The sequence below is a fragment of the Oryx dammah genome, unplaced genomic scaffold (assembly GCF_014754425.2).
Source record: "Oryx dammah isolate SB20612 unplaced genomic scaffold, SCBI_Odam_1.1 HiC_scaffold_25, whole genome shotgun sequence".
NCBI classification, from domain to species: Eukaryota; Metazoa; Chordata; class Mammalia; order Artiodactyla; family Bovidae; genus Oryx; species Oryx dammah.
In genome coordinates, this window is record NW_024070209.1 from 61,901,192 (window position 1) to 61,908,192 (window position 7,001).

The following is a 7,001-nucleotide window of genomic DNA, read 5'->3' on the forward strand; positions in this document are numbered from 1 at the left end:
ATCCACTGTGATATTTCAGAGAAGAGAAGACAACCAACCAGGCAGCAGTTTACGGTGCCAGCTCCCTTCCTTGTCTCCTTGACCTGATAGCCCTGGCATCCTGGGGCCCTCTCTTTTCTGGGAAATTTGCATTGACCCTAAATATAAGGAGACTTAGAATTCAACAGAAATCCAAGTCATCACTTAAGGGACCAAGATGATCTTCCCTGTTGGGGCTGAGCTCACTCAGAGTGCAGCCATCACATCCTCCTCCAACAGCCACCCTACTTCTCTCTGCCACAGCCAAACTCCTTGAAGGAGTTGTCTCCACATGCTGTTTGTACTTCTTTACCTCCTATCCAATCTTCCAGCGAATCTGCTAACGACCTTTTTACCTTCTTGCCGCTTGGTGGCCACATCTCTTGTCTTCTTGATCTCTTTGCAACAGGGCTACCCTTTCTTTGGAAACTCACTTCCCGTAGTTTCCATAACTCCATTGTCTCTTAACTTTTATTCTCAGGTTCTTGCCCTGGGCCCTGAGTTTTTATTGCCCCTCCTCCTGCATGCAGCTTCCCGGATGGCTCAGAGGTTAAAGCGTCTGCCTCCAACGCGGGAGACCCAGGTTCGATCCCTGGGTCGGGAAGATCCCTTGGAGAAGGAAATGGCAATCCAGTCCAGTATTCTTGCCTGGAGAATCCCATGGAAGGAGAAGCCTAGTAGGTTACAGTCCATGGGGTCGCAAAGAGTCGGACATGACTGAGCGACTTCACCTCACCTCCTGCATGCAAACCTGGTGCCCTGTGAACTCTGAAGGAAGAGAAGATCTGTTTGCTCACCATTGTTTCTCTCGCTACAGCTTGGCTCAAGTCCCAAGAGGAGAGAGGACAGTTGGTAGTGCCAGCTCCTCTCTGGGGAGAGACTTGCAAAATGCTGGGCATGTAGAAGGTGATCAATAAATATTTTTGAAGGAATGAACAAATGAAAGTCTTGTTCATGTTTATTTAGGATTTGTATCCTGATGACTTCAAGGAAAGGATTGAAGGTGGCTTATAATATTAAAATATATCAAAAATACAAGTAAACATTAAGAGAGAAAGAAATGGTGGAAACCAAATAAAAGTAGAATGTGATGGACATATCAGCTTCCTGGAATGAATTAGTTACTGCAATGGAACATTCAGTTTAGTTCTGAGACCCACTCCAGTACTCTTGTCTGGAAAATCCCATGGGCGGAGGAGCCTGGTAGGCTGCAGTCCATGGGGTCGCTAGGAGTCAGACATGACTGAGCGACTTCACTTTCATGCATTGGAGACGGAAATGGCAACCCACTCCAGTGTTCTTGCCTGGAGAATCCCAGGGACGGGGGAGCCTTGTCTCTGGGGTCTCACAGAGTCGGACACAACTGAAGTGACTTAGCAGCAGCAGCTCCTGGTAAGCAAAGCAAAATGAGAAACACACCAAGTTATACAGTTCCTCATTAGCAAATAAAAGGAAGCTTACAAGTTTGAGTATGGATAGAAATATTTTCTGATACTGAATTTTAGTAAGGGTTCTAATATAGTTACCTTGATAAGGAAGACACATTACTAATATCCTGGGTACTGTCTTTGACCATCATTTTTATGTCTAGATGCTTCTCCAAGTTGTTCTTTTTAAACATCTAGATGATACATACCAGAGCTATCTTAATTAAAGAAGTGAATTGAGATTGAATGGGATAAACTTCTTGTGGATATCAGACATTCACAAGATGCATTTGTAATATGTACTCAAACACTATGGCTCTCTTCCCCTTGTTGAGAAGCCTAAGTACGTTTTGGTGAAGGCCAAGGGGACCAGCTATATTGATTTTCACAAGGAAACACACACAGAAACCCTAGCTCCATTTCCCCTCAGAGATTTAATACCTTGGGTTCATAAAAGCTCCAACTTGGAAATGGGGGAAATCTGTGTTCAAATAAAACCAGCACTGTGGGAGCATGTGATGTTAAAATCCCCAAGAGAAGCTAGGTAGGATTTCTGCTGGTGCATACCTCTCCTACAAGATTCAGGCTACATCCAAAGACACCACAATTCAAAAGGAGGTACAAGGTTCAAAATTAGGTACAAAGGCCTCAAAAAAAAAAAAAAATCCAGTGAGATAATTCTTAATGTCCTCTCAACATCCAACTTAAAAGTAGAGTTGAGAATGGAACTTTAGAGACAAGACTTTTGGTAAGAATTTGGGAGAAAACCAGTGGTATGCTGAGTCCCTGCACTGGAATGGAAGAGAGGCATGCCCTTCCTCTCACCATAGAGGGGCTTATGGAGAACTTAAAATGTATCGCCTTTAGTTTGGGAGATGCAGAAGGTTGGAACTGCCTGTAAAACCTACACAGACAGGCTAGTGGCCTTGATGGCTGAGTGAGGAAAGAGGGCTGGGCGAGTGAGTAGAGGACAAAGAATGCAGGGAGCAGACCATGCATGCTGAGAGGACCAGCATGGAGACTTTGCTGCTGCCCCTCAAGTCATCTCAGGGTGGGGTAAAAGGATCCTGGCTGGGAGACCAGAGACATCACTGGATTTCCAGGAACAGAGGGAGAGTAAGCACACTCTGGAATCTAGATGCCTTGACCTTTGTTCTGGAGCTCGCAGTCCTGGCCTGGGGATGCCGAGGTGGAGGATGGGACGTGGTGTCTCTGAAGAAGATGAAACTGTAATCCTGACCAAGTCTTGAGAAAGCTAGGAATTTCCAGCTCCCTCTCCATGTCTCCCTTTTCCTCCAACTGCCTGGTATATGTGTGTGCATGCATGCCTGCATGTTTGGGAGGGTGGCGGGGTCAGAAAATGCAGTCAGCAGTTACGGGAGGAGAAGAAGGGAAGGAAAGTGACCCACAGCTGCCCTCCCTCCCATGGCTGGCCTGAGCTGGAAGCTAGGAGAGGCCTCAGCTTTAAATCTGGCTCATAGTTTTTATTAGTACATAGGAATGGACATTTTTATTTCTGGATTGAGACTCTTATTTTTTCAACTTCAATGACTACAGACCTCTTTTTTAGCTAAGATGGACCTGAGAAATCAGAGGGTCTGCTTTGTTTTCCTTTCAGAGCCAGGAGGAAGAGCCTATAATACAAGGTTTAAGGGATCCTGGAAGATGGAACCAAGCTTCTGGGTGATGCCTGCCCCCAGTCGCATGGGCACAAAGTAGCAGGTACATAAGCAGGCCCATCCCTGTCCTGAAGCAGGGACAATGAGAGAGTGTAGAGTCCACTGAGCTCAGGCTTGGGATTCCAGCCCGTTCAGAGGAGAGGCCTATCCTTGGCGGCAAAGCAGGACACCGAGCTTACTCTGGCACCAAAGAGTCTGGGAAGTGCTGGCGCTGGTGGAGAGGCTCCCAGATCCTGGTGGAGAGGGATGGGGCAGAGCCACATGGAGGCTTCTGAACCACCCTAGGGTCAGGTCCAGCCCCTGGGGGCCCCACCCAGATGAAAAGCTCCTCCATCTGATAACACCCGGGAAAGTGAGCCCAGGTGATGCACTCTTCTGCCCCAGGCTCTGGTAAAGACAATGAGTTTAGAGCCCCAATCCAAAGAATGTGTAATTAGAATCTGCATGTAGACACAGACAGACAGGTCATACCTGCCCTCACCCAACTGAGAGTACTCGAGGCACTTTGGAAGAAAGGCACAGGGAAGACACAAAGTAATATTATTATCACTTCAGTATAATTAGAACCTACAAGTCAAGTCTTGAAAGACATTTATAGCTCATCTTTACTTGTTTAGGAAAGCTTCCCAGAAAGAGCAGGGAAAAGTCTCTTCCCAGAAAGAGACTTGGACCTTTAAAATCTAGGCAAAAAACAGATCTGTGGGTCAGGACCACTATCTAGAGCTCCTCTATGTTAAGGGTACCCTTTGGGGCTCAGGCATATTAACTCTTAGAGCCTAAAAGTTCAACATGATAAAAAAAAAAAAAAAAAAAAAAAGGCTTGTTTTTTAGCCTTGGAGGGCTCCAGGCCAACTGGAAGCTTCTACCCGCTGTGAAGTAATGCGACCGGTAAAATAGCTGGTGAATTATCCATGACTCAGCATCTGATGAGTGATGTGTCTGCAAAGCAGAGCATGAAGGGAGGGTGCTCAACAAGTATCTAGGGGAACCCCAATGTTTCCTGATTATTACAGGGCTTATTGTCTTGTTTGAGGATAATTCAGACTCATTGGCCTTTTGCCTCTCACCTCCTGCCTCTGTTAGAGGCCAGGAGGCAGCGGGGTGGGGCCAGAGGAGGAAATGCTCCCTGCTTATTTAGGTATGAAGGGCAACTCTGGTAGGAAAATCCATGTGAGCAGGTGAGGGCTGATGGTTGCAATGAGTCTCTGTCTCTGTGGATTTCAGGCCCCTATTCTCAGAGCACTTTGGAAGAAAAAAATCCAGAAAGGCCTGTGATTGGCCGAGACACTGAAACCAGAGATGCGTAGACATGACGCAAAGAGTCACACCACGTGCGTTGCAGCCAGGTCTGAGGCTTTGTGCCTGATGAGGACAAGTGTTGCATAACAACAGCCCATGAAAAACTGGTTTTAAAGGGCCTGTGTACCTGTGTCAGAGTCAATAAAGATTTAGTGGAGATGCAGTCAGGGATGACCTGCTTCTCTTCACCTCCTACTCCCAAAACAAAGGCTCCTAGGCTTCCTGGGCTATCCAGGGCCCTGCTTCAGGCCTGGCACTGCCTGTCTCATACTCTGAATCCATTTCTGAGTCCTGTTTCCCTTCTCCACTAAGTTGTTGTTCACTCGCTAAGTCGTGGCCGACTCTTTGCAACCCCATGGACTGCAGCATGCCAGGCTTCCCTGTCCTTCACTATCTCCCAGGGTTTGCTCACACTCATGTCCACTGAGTCGGTGATGTCATCCAACCATCTCATCCTCTGTCGCCCCCTTCTCCTCCTGCCTTCAGTCTTTCCCAGCATTAGAGTCTTTTCCAGTGAGTCGGCTCGTCTCATCACGTGGGTGAAGTATTGGAGCATAAGCTTCAACATCAGTCTTTCCAATGAATATTCAGGGTTGATTTCCTTTAATATTGACCACTCAGTCCTTATATTCCAAACTTACCCACCCTTAGTCTCTCCCTTAGGGACTCTGAGAGTTTGAAAATTAACAGTGTTGAATTAACATATCCCTTCTTCTAGATAGCATTTTATTGTACTTGACTTTGTGGAGCTGTGCCTGCCAAAAGGAGACTGGTATGAGCCTCTGAGGCATCGTGTAGCACAACAAGGGGTGGGTAACTGTGTGTAGAATATTCCAACAGCACCAGATACACGTCTGAAAAGGATCTTTTTTTATTCAATGTTGTTTTGAGTTTCTTGGCTGCTATCTTCACTCAGATAAATTTTCCTCTTCCTAAATTTCTAATCCCTCAGTTTGTCACATCTCACAATGAAAACAAACAAATTTTACTCCCCTCCCCAGTCCCCCCCCACCCCTCAACCACAAGTGTTGTAGCAATTTTTCCGTGGGTGGGAAGAAACTAAGAGTCCACATCAGAGACCTGAGTAAAGGAAACTTCACTTCTTCAGGGATCACTATGTGTTTTTCACTGACAGGGGGTTTCCCTGAAGTAAGGAGTATTCTGTATGCCTTCCGGGTGATTTGGTGCAAAAATCCACAGTGTCAAGAGAACATGGTTATTAGCAGCAAACCGTACAACCCCTTATCTGTTTCTTCACAGGCTGTAACCATGGGGGTTAGAGCCAAATGCCAGCTCTTCCTGCTAAAAATGTTCACAATTTGATCTATGCCAGCAGTGAAGACTGCAGTGTGAATCTGTGAATTCTTGCTCCAAACTGGCTAGACGCACACTCTGTAAATGTCATTTCTCGGGCGCCTGTTTTATCTGAGGAACCAGATTTCACCAGCGACACTGACACTAGCTGATGATGTCGTGCAAGTTCTGAATCTTGCACGGAGAAGATCTTTTAAGGCCCCTTCCAATACGACTGGCGTGCTTCTCACTTTCAAACCTTTTTAGGATGAGGTTAAATCCGCAAATCACTCTGCAAATCTGACAAAGTGAAAATCAAATGTATTAATTTTACAAACCACTCAAGTCCACTTTCTCCTTTACAACATCTGATATAACTGAAAACATAATAGAAAATATTAAAACCTTCTCCTTGCTTTCTACCACTGGAGTAATATGGGTTCGATATACACCAAAATGGGGCTTCCCTGGTAACTCAGCTAATAAAGAATAGGCCTGCAATGCAGGAAACCCCAGTTCGATTCTTGGGTCAGGAAGACCCCCTGGAGAAGGGATAGGCTACCCACTCTAGTATTCTTGGGCTTCCCTGGCAGCTCAGATGGTAAAGAATCTGCCTACAATGTAGGAGACCTGGGTTTGATCCCTGGGTTGGGAAGATTCCTCTTGAGGGAGGGCATGGCAACCCATTCCAGTGTTCTTGCCTGGAGAATCCCCACGGACAGTGGAATCTGGTGGGCTAAAATCCGTGGGGTCACAAAGAGTCGGACACCATTGAGCAACAAAGCACAAGAACAGACACCAAAATGAAGAACTGAAAATGCATCACAAATTTAAAATACAGATCTTTATATAACAAGACGACCATCCTGGACCTCCCTCTTTAAAAATTAATGTCATCATCGCCAAAGTATTTTTTGACCATGCAAAGTCAATATCAGGTAAACCTCAAATTCTGATTCTAGGGTAAGAGATGCTGTCTCAAAATTGAACAAACTGTTTTCTTCCAGAATCATTAGATGCTTGTATAGATATGCAATAAAAGCATTAAACTGACAGATCAGCTGATCTCTAGGTATTTATTAACCTGAGAAAGGACATAGCTATACCATGTATACAATCTTCAATCATATACTCTGCTTTGCTTCAACATGAGCTTCATTAAGGTTTGTACTCAATAGAACTACTATCTATGTATATTTAAATGAAATATAATTTTCCCACTAAATGGAAAATTTAGTTAAAATGTGTGTCATTATTTTGGCAGGCAATGAATAACAAGATGAGG

The 7,001-nt window shown here is 45.3% G+C and overlaps 1 non-coding gene across 1 annotated transcript; it reads left to right on the plus strand.

Moving 5' to 3' along the window:
• The first annotated feature begins 550 nt into the window (after positions 1-550).
• Positions 551-622, plus strand: TRNAW-CCA. Its single transcript has one exon. It is a non-coding gene; the product is annotated as a tRNA-Trp (tRNA).
• Positions 623-7,001: the final 6,379 nt, after the last annotated feature.